Source organism: Petromyzon marinus, chromosome 23 (assembly GCF_048934315.1).
Source record: "Petromyzon marinus isolate PM22_M1 ecotype Great Lakes invasive population chromosome 23, UKy_Petmar_22M1.pri1.0, whole genome shotgun sequence".
Taxonomy (NCBI): domain Eukaryota; kingdom Metazoa; phylum Chordata; class Hyperoartia; order Petromyzontiformes; family Petromyzontidae; genus Petromyzon; species Petromyzon marinus.
The window spans coordinates 4,806,060-4,823,199 of record NC_133689.1 but is presented as its reverse complement, the minus strand read 5'-3'; the positions used below and the strand labels follow the sequence as shown (position 1 = coordinate 4,823,199).

At 49.0% G+C, this 17,140-nt stretch overlaps 1 protein-coding gene across 2 annotated transcripts in view; it reads left to right on the top strand.

The window, feature by feature from the left end:
* The window catches only part of LOC116945210 (uncharacterized), an 87,501-nt gene that overhangs the window by 37,983 nt on the left and 32,378 nt on the right, over positions 1-17,140 (top strand). Inside the window, exon 1 of one of the 2 annotated variants that reach the window (XM_032959495.2) lies at positions 2,537-3,121. The exons of the other annotated variant lie outside the window; for it this stretch is intronic. The gene's annotated coding sequence lies outside the window, so the exon portion shown is untranslated. Of the gene's footprint in view, positions 1-2,536; positions 3,122-17,140 lie in introns of those variants that run through there. 2 annotated transcript variants of the gene reach the window in all.

The window sequence follows — 17,140 nt, the reverse complement described above, 5'->3', positions numbered from 1 at the left end:
CGGGTTAAAATCCTGGATAAACTCAGCCCATCATCACTCCGGGGCGGCGGCGGAACGGTCGATAAAGTGAGTACCCACTTTGCGGGGAAAGTCAACCGTGCTTGTTCTGTGTATAGACTCTCGCCCGCCATAGCAATGTGGAATTGATACCAAGACGCTGGGGTTGTTTGCAATATATTGTCCTCATCCTTCCCCTTCCCTAATATCCGCTCGCGTTCGCGTCGCAGCTCCAGGCGTCGCCTCTGCGCTGATGGTGGCAGCGATGCCGCTAGGACATCGCAGCCACGCCAGCGGAATATTTTTGGGAGTCGACATGGTTCAGTTGCGGTCCCCTCTCTCCTTAACTTCATCGAGACGGCTGCGGCAGCTGCCGCTGCTGCGGCTGCGGACTCGTGGTTTAGAAGCCTCCGCTTGCAATCCCACTGTTCGATCACCCGGCGCGGCCGTCGAAAGCACGAGGGCGAGTGTGGAATCACCACCTCCACCACCCCGGCCTTCCCCGAGCCGTCTCTGTCCGGCCAGCAGCATACACGTGGGTACAGCGCAGCACTTTCGTCTGGCAGGACGCGTGTGGTGGGCCAAAGTGTGGGTATACTCCCGCCTCTTGCAAGACGTCTCTGGCTAGCATGGAGGGGGGGACAGCCAAACATGGGTGGGTGGCCAGCACCACGCCTGGCTGCCTTTGCCTCCTCCAGTAATGATGTTTACACACCGCACCAGGTACTTATTTAAGACTAAGTCGACCTAGGAGATGTTCAGGACCGGTTTAGAAAATTGTCAAAGGTGGTTGCCGTGAGCGGGAATCGAAGTCGGGTCGTCGGGTTCGTAGCGCAGCCCGATAACCGCTACACCACCGCTCCCAACAACAGCATACTCACTCACCCACCCGCTCGCTCATCCACTCACTCGCTCACCCACCCACTCACTCGCTGAACCGCTCGCTCACCCGCTCACTCACCCGCTCACTCACATACCCGCTCGCTCACCCGCTCACTCACCCACTCACTCGCTCACCCACTCACCCACCCGCTCGCTCACCCGCTCACTCACCCGCTCACTCACCCACCCACTCGCTCACCCGCTCACTCACCCACCCGCTCGCTCACCCGCTCACTCACCCGCTCACTCACCCACCCACTCGCTCACCCGCTCACTCACCCACCCACTCGCTCACCCGCTCACTCACCCGCTCACTCACCCGCTCACTCACCCACCCACTCGCTCACCCGCTCACTCACCAACTCACTCACCCACCCACTCGCTCACCAACTCACTCACCCACCCACTCGCTCACCCGCTCACTAACCCGCTCACTCACCCACCCACTCGCTCACCAACTCGCTCACCCACCCACCCACTCGCTCACCAACTCACTCACCCACCCACTCGCTCACCCACTCACTCGCTCACCAACTCACTCGCTCACCAACTCACTCGCTCACCAACTCACTCACCAACTCACTCACTCACCCACCCACTCACTCATCCACTCACTCGCTCACTAACTCACTCGCCGCACTGCAGGTCACATGACGTCTCATTCTGGTTCTTCCCTCGCACTGCTCTACTTTGAAATTCCACTTCTATGGCCACTTCTTCCCAAGTTCTGATAATCTTACGCAATTCAAGACACGTAATTTCTACGATTACCTATTCCAAAATGTATCGTGCTGTTTGTTCCTGACCGCCTGGCATGTTGGGGCCTTTGAATCTGCGTTCCACAGATTTGGAGATGGACACCTCCGATTAGCACGTTTGCCTGCGCATGGTGTAAAAGAAGTTCAACGCACCGTGCACAAAAGTTGACCTTACAGAGTAGAATGCTTACCGCTTGCCAATTTTTCTAAGTTCCAGTGGAAGATAATTTCAAAGTTTGCCAGTCATTATCAGGTCACAAATAAAAGAAAAAAACACTTTGAAGTTAATATTTCCAGACGCGTGTTCTCAAAGCAAATACGCGTCGGATATACCGTATTCTCCGGATTATAAGACGCTCCGGAAAGTCATACGCAGCCGGTCTACATAAAGTTCTACAAATCTGGTCAAGACGTGTCAAGAACCAGATGGGCAGGCTTATTCAGTAGGTAGGTGGACATATACATACATATGTAGGTGTGTGTATATAAAAAGGTAGGTAGGTGGCAGGTAGGTGCTGTGTGTATATGTGCATGCAGAGACAGGTTGAGATGTTTGCTACTCATGTTGTAGCTATAGCTAGATAGGCAGTTAGGTCGACAGTTAGGTAGGTGAATATATTGGGGGCGTATCGATAGCGAGGTAGGCAGATATAGAGGAAAGCGTGTAGCTAAGAAGTAGGTGTGAAGGAATGTAGCTAGCTAGGGAGTTAGGTAGGTGGGTAGGTATAACGAGGCGACAAACATTTGGGGCGATACGTTCTCTCAACAGAATCCGATACACGCAGAGACATCGAGCGGCCTCCGATCGCTCATAGTGTCCCAGTACCCGCCTCTCCCAAAACACGTGGCCTCTCCGTCCACACAAAGATCCCCCGTGTAGCCAACGCAGGCGCCTGGGGCAAGTGAGGGGGGTGGGATGGCCAGCACCACCGTCCGGCCGCCTTTGTCTCCCTCTTGTCGATGTTTTGCAAACAGGTGTGGAGCGGTGGCGCAGTGATTAGCGCACTGCGCCACGAACCGGTGGGGCCAGCCGACTTCGAATCTCGCTCGCGAACAATTTTTCAGTGACGATTATCCGAACGGGTCTTGGGCCTCCCCAAGGTCGACTCAGCCTTAAATAGTCATACACACGCACAGCCACACACACACACGTGCACACAGCACCACGAACGCTCAGCGCATGCGCGAGTGTTTGCGAAGTCCTTTATTGCTACAAGGGGGGGGGTGGGTAGGAGGTGCCTGTGAGAGTCACAAACACGTTATAGCTCGTCCCCCCACCCCCCAGTTCCCTCCCGCCCCCCCTATCCCCCGTCCTCTCCCTCCACGCACAGACACGCGCGCGCACAGACACACAGAGAGAGACACACACGGACACTGACACACAGAGACACACACGGACACACAGAGACGTGGGCTGAGAGAACGTCGCGTACCGCAGATGCTCGCGTAGAGAGGCCGGGCGCGCTCACAGGCGGACGGGGGAGGTAAGCCTCGCGGCGGTCGCGACAGCACCACTCACGTTCGCGACATCACACTGTTACGCACGGTCGCGACTGCTTGCATGCCTATGATGTCGGCCACGACGGCCAGAATCTCGGAAGCCAAGCGGGCTCGAGCCTGGTTAGCGCTTGGATGGGAGACCGCCTGGGGATGGATGGCAGGCACTCCGCGCTGCGTGGTGGCCAGCGAATGACAGCACAGTACGGTGTAACAAAGGATTCTTGCATCTATCTGTGCGGAGTGAGCTACCCTTCTGGTGCGCGCGGTGACATCTCTCATCGCACTCCTCGCGCGCGCCTCCGATTGGCGCGTTCGGCCCCATGCTGGTGCGAAAGAAGTGGAACGTGCGCATACGTGTCACGAGCACTCGTTAATAGCAGCGGCCAAACGTCGCAACGCATGGAGCATCCTGAACAGGAGTCTTGAGACTCAGCGAGGCTTTGTTTGTTATTATTCTTACTTCGCGTGCTTGCATTCACTCATTGGTGTCCACTATATTGATCAATATACGATGTCTCTCAGCGACACACGAAGGCAAACATCTTCCGTATAAGCTTAATAGACTGTTGGGGCAAGTGTCGTTAGCGAGTAGCGCCTATGAAGGCCGATACGGCACACGAAGAGGTGGGTGGTCAGCACCACGCCCGGCCGCCTTTGTCTCCCTGGCGGCGGTGTTTACACACCGCACCGAGGTACTGATTTGAGGCCGAGCCGACCTGGGGGACGCCCAGTACCGGTTTAGATCATCATCGATGTTGAGCGAGAATCTTACTCGGGTGACGCACAGCCACGTACGCACAGACTCGCATAGATACACAAAGACACGCGCGCAGATAAACACACACATGCACAAGCACTTAGAGACGAACTCGCACAGAAGTCATAGCCTGACTTAGACTGTTGGCTCCAAGCGGTGTTAGCAAGCGCCTATTGCAGTCGGGCCGGCGAACGAGGTCGTGGTGTAACCCAGCAGCAACCACTCGCGACCGCCTTTGTCTCCCCATCGCTGATGTGTACACACCGCACCGGGTATTCATTTAAGACTAAGTCGACATAGGAGAGGCCCAGGACCTAGGGGAGGAGGAGGCTCATCGCCGCTTCGGGTAATAGTCAACGAGACGTTGTCCGTGAACGGGAATCGAACACGGGTGGCAGCGTTTGTAGCGCAGCGATCGAGAGAGACGGGACGGGACCTTGGCACGCCGACCCTGGTGGCTTGCTTAAACCATACTTCGCCACGACCGTGCGTCAAATATTCGTTATTCACCGATGCAAACCGATTCTCTGCGATACGTGTCCACAGTTAATCTTCGCGGCGGACAGTTTTGCTTTACGCATTTCTGCATTTCGTATCGTGAATTTGCGTATGCTGTACGTTGTGATATGTTTAATTAGATTCGGCGATTATTTTTTGTATACGTGTGTGTGTTTAACTCCAAGAAATAAACAATCCTCCATCGATTACGGCAGCTCGCATGAAGTCGCTTCTGTGCGCGGCTACAGTGTTTGCCGATCCTTAGCACCCGCGGTACGGTCTATAGTTGTGGCACGCGTTGAGCGGTACGATGTCTTTCCATCCACGTTCTGGGAGCCACCGATCCTTCTAAAGTCGCCGCTCGCGGGGCCTCCGGCAGGTGCCCATACCCCGGCTCACCAGGAGAAGGCAGTGCAGCAAGTGGATCCGATCGCCATCTGTTTGCATCTGTACGGGGATGGGGGGGGGGGTAGAAGGCTGCTACCTCGCGCAAGGTGTGGGTTTTTTCTCCGGGAACTCTGGAATGCTCCCACTTTGTAGCACGAACGCTCATCAATGCTTGGAGGAAATATCCAGCCAGAACATGGCTGGGAACGTCCAGCCAAATTATTGCAGTGTTAATCAGGGCGGCCGCTGGACTCGAACCGTGAAACTCTGCAGCAACAAGTGGTGAACGCGCTACCGCTGGGCCGCGTCACTGCCCAGTGACTCGCGCACTCCGCTACGAACCTGGCCACCTAAAGTTCGATTTGCCTGCCATATAGTTGGGGAGTCGTTGTGGTATTCAGTGGTCACTAAGTGTAACATCGCAACGATCTCAATATTGGGTTGCAGAACGTTTCATCACGCTGAGGTTTCTCCCCAACATAGCCGCAGATTCAGCTGGGTACATGACCCATTCATGGGAAGGAGGAATTTGTCGTGGTTTGATTCCATAATAAACACACTCAATGCTTGGAGGAAACACCTAATAATAATAATACGTTACTCTATAATAAATACAAATATGGCATGAATAATGGCCCCATTCTAGAATGTCAGTTATTATATTTGTTTAATTTAAGGCCGCAGTGTTACTGACAAACGTGTTGAGTGGTATTGTTAATTGTGCACCACTGCCAACGCAGCAGTGGCATCACAAATTAGTCCGTTAACAAAATCGATTCAAATGAAAACGCGTTAGTGGCTGCAGGGGCCTTACACGCGAACTTGATTTTACGAAATATAACGGCATGCGTTGTATATTTTACATTAATTCTCACGAGCGATTCGTTTCTCAGGAATCTTAAGAATCGCTTTTTTACCGCTGCCGTATTCTTACAATTACAAGACGCCTCCGATTTGCACGGCCGGTTACTTACGGTGCGAAAGAAGTTCAACTAAAATGACACAAATCTTGTCACAGACGCACGCATGCACACACAAGCCTCCCAAATTATAATACGCGCCCCCAAATTTTGCTTATTTTAAAATACAGGAGGGGGAGAGGGTGTGTCTTATATTCGGGAGCATACGATAATTGACGAGTCGACGCATAGTTTCATAATTAAAGTACTAACTAAGCACCCACTTTCAATTCATGGACACTTACAAACAGTTACTGTTCCCGTGAACGACATGCATTTATTCGTTCACCCGTGTTGAGGACTCGGTCTGCCACACGCTCACCGTTTCGTCTCACTGTGTTCAACCACCACGCACAATGTGGGCCACAACAACTCACCCTGTCACTCACCCTATCACTCACTCACCCTCTCACTTACCCACTCACCACACTGTGGGTCGCAGCAACTCACCCTGTCGCTCACTCACCCTCTCACTCACCCACTCACCACACCGCGGGTCCCAGCAACTCACCCTGTCACTCACTCACCCTCTTACCCTCTCACTCACCCACTCACCACACTCTGGGTCCTAGCAACTCACCCAGTCACTCATTCACCCTCTTACCCTCTCACTTACCCACTCACCACACTGTGGGTCGCAGCAACTCACCCTGTCGCTCACTCACCCTTTCACTCACCTTCTCACTCACCCACTCACCACACTGTGGGTCGCAGAAACTCACCCTGTCGCTCACCCTTTCACTCACCCTCTCACTCACCCACTCACCACACTGCGGGTCCCAGCAACTCACCCTGTCGCTCACTCACCCTCTCACTCACCCACTCACCACACTGCGGGTCCCAGCAACTCACCCAGTCGCTCACTCACCCTCTCACTCACCACACTGCTTCTTGCCTCGGCCACTCATCTCGAGTTGAAATTTCCCACCCACCTCGTCTGTCACCCTCCTCACCAGCCTCCCCAATTCCTTAGATACCGTTGCTTAATTCGAGAAAGCGTTACACATCTCTGTTCACAACGTAAACGGTGCTGTTGGCTGCTGGCCGCTTGGCATTTCGGAGCTGTGCTCAGCAAATTGCGATTAAGCGTAGAAAAACACTAATCAATGCACCGCATGTTTAGCCGTCACGAGAGTAGCCCCACGTGTGCTTGCTAGACACACACACGCGGCGTGGTGTATATTATTATGCCCACGTTTATCTCGAGTGCCGTCTTATCGCTCGCAAAGTTATCATTTTCATAATTGACTCACGTTTCTGAAAAGCGGCAATAGATGGTGATAGTGAAATCTGGCCGGTTGAAGCGGGGGGGGGGGGCGGTGATAGTGGGGGGGGGGTATACATTCTGTAAAACACCGTCTCCAGTGATACAGATAATCTGTATACACACACACTACACACAGATACGACACCGTTTAGCCTTACGGGATCGGAGGAGAGGGCGCACGCCCAGCGTGATGGAGAGACCGTCTAGGGTTCTAGGCGCTGCGCGCGAGGTGGTTGGTTGGTGGTTGCTGGCCGAGTCGCTCACAGCACTTGCCCCAGCAGCGTCTCAAATGGCTATGCGGGGGGTCTTAGTCTTTGTGCGGTGGTCGTAATTACCCCCCCGAAAAAACTCATCACATTCGTCGATAACACTCGCCGAATATGAGATGTGCGTGTGTATATATATTTATATTTAATAATAGGCGACGTTTTAAGCAAGGGCCCTTCTTCGTGGCACGCGTTTAACAGGTGTTACATGAACATCGGGCCAGTGCCCTCAAATCATTTACAAATTACATGTGTTATGAATGAATGGCAACTGCCCGAAACGTCGCCTGTTGGGTGTTTATTTTCCCTTTCGGGCACTGTTATTGACTCTCGTGTTGAGAGTTGGGGGTTGTTTTTTTTTGTATGTGTGCTTATGCGCCACTGCCAACACAGTATCGCAAACAAAATGCGTTTAATGATCTACAGCTCTTTGTCAATCCACTGCTGGATGATAAGCCTCGCCACGCCACGTCGCTGAAGGCGCATGCTACACGTGGAACACATAAAGAGGGTCACCAGGGTGGTTATGTTAATATACACACTCTCTGTATCAAAGACAAAGATCACCGGTATAGCCTTAACAGACTGTTGGGGCAAGTGCTGTTAGCGAGCAGCACCAATGAAGGCCGGCGCGGCACACGAGGAGGGGGGGGGGCAGCACCATGCTTGGGCCCCCTTTGTCTCCCTCGTGGCGATGTTTACAGACCACACCAGGTACCGGTTTTAAGGCTGAATAGACCTAGGGGAGGTCCACAACTGGTGCAGATAATCGTCACCGATGTTGGCCATGAGCGGGAATCGAACTCGGTCGCTAGGTTCGTAGCACAGTGCGCTAACCACTGCACCACCGCTCCCCACACAATATATCTGTCACGTGAACACAGGATCTATGCTTACCATTGACACGAACGTATTTAACTTAATAACTAAGACAGCAAATACATGAATTATCGAATTATGTGCTATGAAGAAGGGCCATTGCCCGAAACGTCGTCTATATTTTTAAAGCAAGTGTTATTGAAGAATGTGAGTTTTTTTTGTCGTAAATATCTCGCCCGGACCCACGGGCTCTTTGCATTTGGATCCGGTGATTGAATAACGCAAGGTGACTTGCGATGTGTTATTTCTCGACACGATACGAGTTACAATTTCACGATATGACGATTATCGCAATATCAGCTTTCCATAAACCACAATTGATTTGTGGGTTAGGCCGTAAATAAGCATTGGCACGTTAATTGGTGCTGCTGCGTTGGCTGTGGTACCACCAGAATCACATTAACACACAAAAGACAACTCAACACATTCCACAGTAACACTGTAGCCTTAAAAACGACATAATATATACTAGGTGACGTTTCGGACAACGACTCTTCTGTTTGTGTGTGTTTTTATTAATAGTAATTGGCGCGTCTCTAAACACTTTGCATACCGTGACCGTTTAATGAGTTTGGCTGTGTTGGGTGGCGGGTGGTTTTTACGACACAAATATTATCTCGATCATTCCGTGTGGCCTGACCCAAAAAAACAAATCAACCGTGAATCGTAATACTGGCTGCGACGACATCCCCGTTACACATATATATGTATCTCTGGGGGTAAAATTATGCCCGTCTTAATGTTTTTATCGTTAAGATCGCTTGAACATTATTGAACTGCAAGTTTACTCAACTGAAATATTTTTAGAGAAATTTTCTGATGGTGATGCTGCTGATGTTGCGTTGGTATATTCTTCGGTTCTTTCGGTAAAGTCACGTAGACTGAAAAATAAAAGGAAATAAAAAAATCAAACTACAACGTTTCGATCACAACACAAGCGATCGTCCTTAGACAAAGACGCTCGCTTGTGTTGCGACTTTGAAGACGATCGCTTGCGTTGTGATCGAAACGTCGTAGTTTTTTTTAATATTATTGGTTCTTTCGGTAAAGTCACGTAGAAGGGAAACAATAAAATAATAAAAATATAAAACAATAAAATTCTCACGACGTTTCGACTGCAACACAAGCAATCATCATCAGGTGTGAAAACCACAACAAGAAAATTGTGGTTTTCACACCTGAGAATTTAATTGTTTTATATTTTTATTATTTTATTTGTGTCCCTTATACGTGACTTTACCGAAAGAACCAAGAATATGAATCCCTGCAGTCACGAAAGCTTTAAGTCGTAGTTTTTATTTTTTATTATTTTATTTTTCTATCTACGTGACTTTACCGAAAAAAACAAAGAATATTAATTACTGCAGTCACGAAAGTTTTAAGTAAAAATGTAAGTACAATAACCAACAACTAAACTCCACACAACAATCAACAGCCGAACTCAACACAACCATCAACAACGCAATGTATAAGGGACGACGTTTCGGGCAATTAGGGACACACAGGATTATATTATTTTTAACGAATCGCATAGGGTTATTTCACTTGTGTTAACACATATTCAATTAACATTAACGCATGATGCACGAATTATATTTTGGAATTAATGTATACATTAAAATATATTACAATTACAGCTGCCTTCTTTAGCATACAGAAAAACGAATTGAACCCGTTTGTCTTAGGTATTTTTTTCCATTGTTAAACGTCATCTGAAAACGAATAAGAAAAATAGGCGTTAATGGATAAAACATTATATTAAAGAATAACAATGTAAATGTTTTAATGCCAGTGTTAAAATACATACATGAAATAACCCTTTGTAACCCTGACTGTTGGCACGTGTGTTCTTCACGAGAATTGTATCCAGGCCCCACCCGGCTGAGCCTGCAGGATCTGACGAGACTGGGACGCATTATGCGCGATTTGCTCATAGGCAGCGTAACGTAACGTGAAGATCTTTCCGTTAAAGGTTAATTTATTAAATATATCGGCACGTAGTCTACGGATTATACCACGGAACCTGCCCCCCATCCCTCGGTTTTAAAGAAGTGGAGGTTGGGGTGCGTCTTATAATCCGGTAGGAGCGCGCGTATAATTTGTGAGACCATAGGGTTTTTTTTTTTATTTTGGGGTTATATCGCGTAACAACATTGTGGATTCTTCTCTCCAACACACCGGTGTGCTGTGCTAGTAACGAATTCCCACGTTTTATTTACGTGACAAACCTTACAAGTTGGCTGTGCCGGGTGGTGGCGGGTTTAACGACACATTTATATTTACGCGATCTAACCCCAACCAAAAAACCTTATATTATGGAGAATATTTGGTCTCGAAAGCCCCCACTACTGCTGCGCGTGACCGCTTGTGAGACCAGATTTGTCTCGCTTAATCGACACACCCTTTCAGGCGCGTGTTACTTTCCGGCGCGCCTCGCAGTCGGGTGGTAATGTGGTAGAGATCGTGAGTGCGCGCGTGTGTGCGCGTTAGGGGACGCGCGGCACGCAGTGGGCTTTATACACCGGGATGAAACCCGGCTACAGCAGGTCGGGGACCGCGTGTAGACGTGGAGGGTCGAAGTGCACTTCCCGTGCAGGCGTCACGGCGAGAGTCTGTGAGTGTGTACGCTGTGTACTGTGGGTGTGTACTGTGGGTGTACTGTGTGTGTACTCTGTGTACTGTGTGTGTACTCTGTGTATACTGTGGGTGTACTCTGTGTGTACACTGTGTACTGTGGGTGTGTACTGTGTGTACTCTGTGTGTACTGTGTGTGTACTCTGTGTGTATACTGTGGGTGTACTCTGTGTGTACACTGTGTACTGTGGGTGTGTACTGTGTGTACTCTGTGTGTGTACTGTGGGTGTACTCTGTGTGTACTATGGGTGTACTCTGTGTGTACTCTGTGTACTGTGGGTGTGTACTGTGTGTGTACTGTGTGTGTACTCTGTGTACTGTGTGTGTACTGTGTGTGTACTCTGTGTACTGTGGGTGTGTACTCTGTGTGTGTACTGTGTGTGTACTGTGTGTGTACTCTGTGTGTACTGTGTGTGTACTCTGTGTGTACTCTGTGTACTGTGGGTGTGTACTCTGTGTGTACTCTGTGTGTGTACTGTGGGTGTACTCTGTGTGTACTGTGGGTGTACTCTGTGTGTACTCTGTGTACTGTTCGTGTGTACTGTGGGTGTACTGTGTGTACTCTGTGTGTGTACTGTGTGTGTACTGTGTGTGTACTCTGTGTACTGTGGGTGTGTACTGTGGGTGTACTGTGTGTACTTTGTGTGTGTACTGTGTGTACTCTGTGTACTGTGGGTGTACTGTGTGTACTCTGTGTGTGTACTCTGTGTACTGTGGGTGTGTACTGTGGATGTACTGTGCGTACTCTGTGTGTGTACTGTGTGTGTACTCTGTGTGTACTCTGTGTACTGTGGGTGTGTACTGTGGGTGTGTACTGTGTGTACTGTGTGTGTACTGTGTACTCTGTATACTGTGGGTGTGTACTGTGGGTGTACTGTGTGTACTCTGTGTGTGTACTCTGTGTACTGTGGGTGTGTACTGTGGGTGTACTGTGTGTACTCTGTGTGTGTACTCTGTGTGTGTACTCTGTGAGTACTCTGAGTGTGTACTGTGAGTGTGTACTGTGAGTGTACTGTGAGTGTACTCTTGAGTGTTTACTGTGTGAACCGAGCCTGAACTCTGAGTGTGTACTGTGTGTACTGCGTGTGTACTGCGAGTACTGGGTGTGTACTTTGAGTGTGTACTATGTACTGTGAATGTATACTCTGAGTGTACTGTTAGTGTGTACTGTGAGTGTGGTCTTATCTTTGTGTACTGAGTGTGTACTGTGTACTGTGAGTGTGTATTGTGAGTGTGTACTGTGAGTGGTCTTATCTTTGTGTATTGTGTGTACTGTGAGTGTGTACCGTGTCATCTTAGTATTGTACGGTGTGTACCGAGTGTGTACTGTGTGTACTGAGTGTGTACTTTGAGCACTGGGTGTCTACTGTGAGTGTGTACGATGTACTGTGAGTGCGTACTCTGTGTACTCTGAGTGTACTGTTAGTGTGTACTGTGTACTGAGTATAGCCTTGTATTTGTGTACTGTGAGTGTGTACTCTGAGTGTACTGTTAGTGTGTACTGTGTACTGTGAGTGTGGCCTTGTCTTTGTCTACTGTGAGTGTGTACTGTGTACTCTGAGTGTTGTACTGTGACTGTACTGTTTACTGACTGTGTAATCAGTGTACTATAGAATGCACCGTGAGGGTGTACTGTGATGTGTACGATGAGTGTGCACTGAGTGTATGATATAGTATGTACTGTGAGTGTGTATTATGTGAGTGGGGGAGCGGTAATGTAGCGTTTAGCGCCTTATAGCCAACACCAGAGACGATGATCTGGACCGGTCCTGAGCCTCCCCTAGGTCGACTCAGCCTCAAATGAGTACCTGGTGCAGTGTGTAAACATCGCCACTGGGGAGACAAAGGCGGTCGGGCGTGGTCCCGGGCGCCCACCTCCTCATGTTCCGTTCTGGCCTTCATTAGACTCTCGCTAACAGCACTTGCCCCAACAGTCTGTTAAAGGCTACACGGGGGAACTTTGTCTTCATTTTGTCTTGTACGTTGAGAGTGTTGTACTTGAGGCTGTTATGCAATTGAGTTTTGCAATATGACTGTTATATAATTGAGGCTGTTACGCGTTCAGTGCTGTGATATGTGTTTATACATTGAGCGCACTATACAATGCGTATCGTACTCTGTAATGCACTGAGCGTTGTACTATGAGTGTCACGTGCATCGACGCACTCACTGTGCTACAAACACGGAGATCTAACGCATATCGCAGGGAGCCATTCCACCGCTCCCCATATTGTATAATGTATACGGGGGGGGGGGGGCAAAAAACCCCCCCTTGGTTTCGTAGAACGCGTGTTTCGGCTATACGCGGTTAACGTAATGAGCTCTGTTTTCCGAAAACACGAGGGGTGATGTTTCGGCCATACGCGGTTCCACGTTGCTAACTTTCGACGTTAGGCTTCGTGAGAGGCTAGATTGCGACATCCGTTGTGTATACAAATTATATACAAAGATCCACAATTATAGCATCAGTTGACTTTTAGCGCAAGTCAATTGAACTGTTAGCGGGCTCCTATGAAGGTAAGCACGGCACACGAAGGGGGTGGGTTGCCAGCGTAAACGCCTGGCCGCCTTTGCCTCTCTCTCCTGGCAATACATTTCGATTTACAGCATTGTATATCCTGGCAATGTTTAAGTACCGCACCAGGAACTCATTTGAAGCGAAGTCGACCGAGGCTAAATCGACCACTGCGCCACCGCTCCACATATACACACATACACATAAACCACACATCATCCATACATACAAACACACGCACACAATATACAGATGCCCGGCCGTAAAGACGCAGGCTCGTCCTGCGCTGGCCCACACCGTCTTTTACTATCGCATGTAACACGGGTGGGTGTTATTGAGCGCCCATAAAACACGATGGTTAGTGTTCATCATCATCAGCAGCAGCATCGTCATTAGCGGCAGCCACGCATAGCGTACGACACTCGCAGTAAAACAGGGCGAGCGACCGACAGCCAATTACCTACATAAGCACTGGAGATTACATTGATAATACTTACAACTGAGAGCAATAGAGCAACAGTCTACCGCAGACTCTCCAACTAATTAGTGGACAATCAAATCTCACTTTTTTCGTCGTGCCTGTGCTATGGTTATAAGCTATATGAAATTCGTTTAATATACAATGCAATGTGCCAGCAACGTTGTGTTTTCTTTACTTCACACTGCCATCATGCGATGTGAGCAAAACGTTTCGCTTGCCGGAGGGCGGGACAGAAGGATGTGCTGGCTGTTTAATATAAATCAGTTTAATTGGTAATCATACTTCGTTGGTTATTGAAGGGGTTTGTCCCTTACTCAATAGCTTACTAATGGTGTAACTATTTACATGCCCATTAAAACATATATGTGTAAACTGGCCATCAGAAAATATTTTAAAGATGTTATTGCCACCAGGCCTCCCGTGGTGTAAACAAGTCCAGTCTCCAACTCGTATATTTTATATCTCTCTTCTGGCCCCGATTACTTTTGTGCCATTAAGAAGGGCCGTTGCCCGAAACGTTGGCAATTTCATTTTTTCCTCCTCTTCTTCTTAAAAAGCCCACGGTGTTATTGACGAACAAGCTGAGTTTACAAACAATTGTATGGAACTGTGTATCTCGTATGCTCCGAACTATAAGCCACACTTTCGCCTTTAGCGGGGGGGGGGTGGAGGGAGGGGTGCGTCTTATAATCCGATTACTTGTTCGTACGCGACCAGATTTGAAAACTTTAGTGATACCCGACACAATTTTGAGGTGCGTCTCACCTTGCGAAGCTTCGTCTTGCAATCGGGAGAGTACGGTGAACAATTGCGCGCACACAACACAACATTGCCTGCCAACGTGACATAACACAACGGTGGTTCGCGAACTGCGGTCTGAAATCCGGCAACTTAAGTTCGATTCCTGACCACGGCTAACGTCAGTGGCGAGTGATATCTGATACGGAACGGAATCCGCGTTCACCGACCCGCACCGACCAACGTGGTGAAGTATGGTCAAGCAACCTCCGACGCCGACACCATCCAACAATGTAATAAATTATATAAAAACATTTACCTATAAACATGCGTGCCCATATATGTGTGTACACACATACATCAGTATTCATACACATGCAGACATCACATACTCGCATCGAATACATATATAGGCGATTGATATATATATCTTACATATAACTCAACATAATCGTCAATAACACTGTGGCGCCTTAAAAATATATATGATGGGCGACGGTTCGGACAACGGCCCTACTTCATTGCACACAGAGAGGTAGAGTGAGAGTTTGCACCTATATGAATGTACCGGTATAATCATAAATAGCAGCACCACACCACTTGCGCTTAAGTGCGTATATTTGCGAAATATTACTTCGGAAATATTACATGGAGTTACTCGCCGGGAAAAGTGAACTCCAACACAAACACAGGAAGGAAGCCGCTCGTACAATTATTGTTTTTTTATTAGCGACGCATTTCCATAAAGACAAAGCCCCCCCCCCCCCCCACCGTATAGCTCATGTGGACAGCAGGGGCAAGTGCTGTTAGCGAGCACCTATGAAGGCCGGCACGGCGCACGAGGGGGTGGGTGGCCAGCAGCACCACGCCCGGCCGCCTTTGTCTCCCCAGTGGCGATGTTTAAGCACAACGCACCAGGTACTCATTTGAGGGCCGATTCGACCGAGGGGGAGGCCCAGGACCGGTTCGGATAATGCGTCACTGAAGTTTGGTGGCCGTGAGTCGAATTTGTTCGTGTTTTTTTGTTTGTTGTGGTTGCACCCGATTCAAGGGCCGAATGGCTCACAGGGCTATACCAAAATAAACTGAAAAAAAACCTGAAACTCGTGTCGCCGGGTTCGTAGCGCAGCGCGCGAACCGTTACACTACCACTCCCCACAATACAAACACACACACACGCACGCACATGCCGTATGTTAGAATTACGTGGGCCCGGCCCTATTTGTCTCCCCAGTTTTGGTGTTTTCGCATTATTTAAGGCCGAGTCGATCCATGGGTAGCTCCAAGATAGTTTTAGAGTTATTCGCCACTGATGTTTGCCGGGAGCGGGAATCGCTAACACTCAATTCGCCGGGTCTGTAGCGCGCAGTGCGCGGTATACACTAGACACACACTATATATATACACACACTATATTATATATACTACATTAAATATACAGTATTGTGTATATATACACCCACTATATACTCTCACTGGGAAAATAACCGTACGTAAATGGTACCCATAAGGTTCGTCGATTGCGAGTTGAATATTTCGTTTTTACAACACATATATTGCACATTTAACGATGTCTCTGGCCGTACATTAGCAGGCACTGTATTTATTCGTGTATATATTGTTTTACTATGGATCTTATCAAGGTGCCGGAGGGCACGCGCGAGCGCGACAATGACAAAGATCCCCCGTGTAGCCTGTAACGGACTGTTGGGGCAAGTGCTGTTAGCGAGTAGCACCTATGAAGGCCGACACGGCACACGAAGGGGAAGGGGTTTGCCAGCACCACGCCCGGCCGCCTTTGTATCCACAGTGACGATGTTTATACATCGCACCAGGTACAAATCTGGACGTACGCACACACGCACGCATCTGATTATAAGACGCACTCCCAATGATTATTTAAGATAGTTATTGGGGGAATCATCCACACGTACTGCAGAGTATTATCAGCGCGTTCCATGTATCGAGAGAGACGTGCCAGGAAGTAAGACGCACTCCAAACCTGTGGCAGGTGTCAATGAAGTTATATGAATTTGGCCACGCGCACACACACATGGATTGTGAAGTGCAGGTTCCAACACTCGGTATCTCTGACCTCTCGATGAGCTCTGAAGAAGGGCCGTTGCCCGAAACGTCGCAAATTGCGGTATATATGTTTTTACTTTCAGGTTACAGTGTTATTGACCAATGTGTTGAATGTTCAGTCAGTCACTCAGAACAGACCGTACAACACAAATACGAAGGAGACATCGCAGCGATGATGCTGACGATGATGATGCGCCACTCCGCTTGCTCCTGACGCGGTTGTCTGGTTTCACCACCGAATGTGAAATCGTAGTCGTTGCTCTGCATCTGCACCAGCAGCCGTCGTACGAAAGAAGAAGAAGAAAAATAAGAATGTTTAAACGTTAATGTCCGTTCTCCGGGCAAGTTCATGCTGTCTCGAAACGAAGCATGCATCTTGGAGAGAACAAAAAAAACATTCTCGACCCCGATTGTCTGTACGTTGCTCATGCTTGTACAACTTTGGGGTTTTCGAATAATACACGTCCTGACATGGCAAACAAACATTCAATATGGAGTACAAAAATAAATCGACACATTCGTCAACATCACTGATGC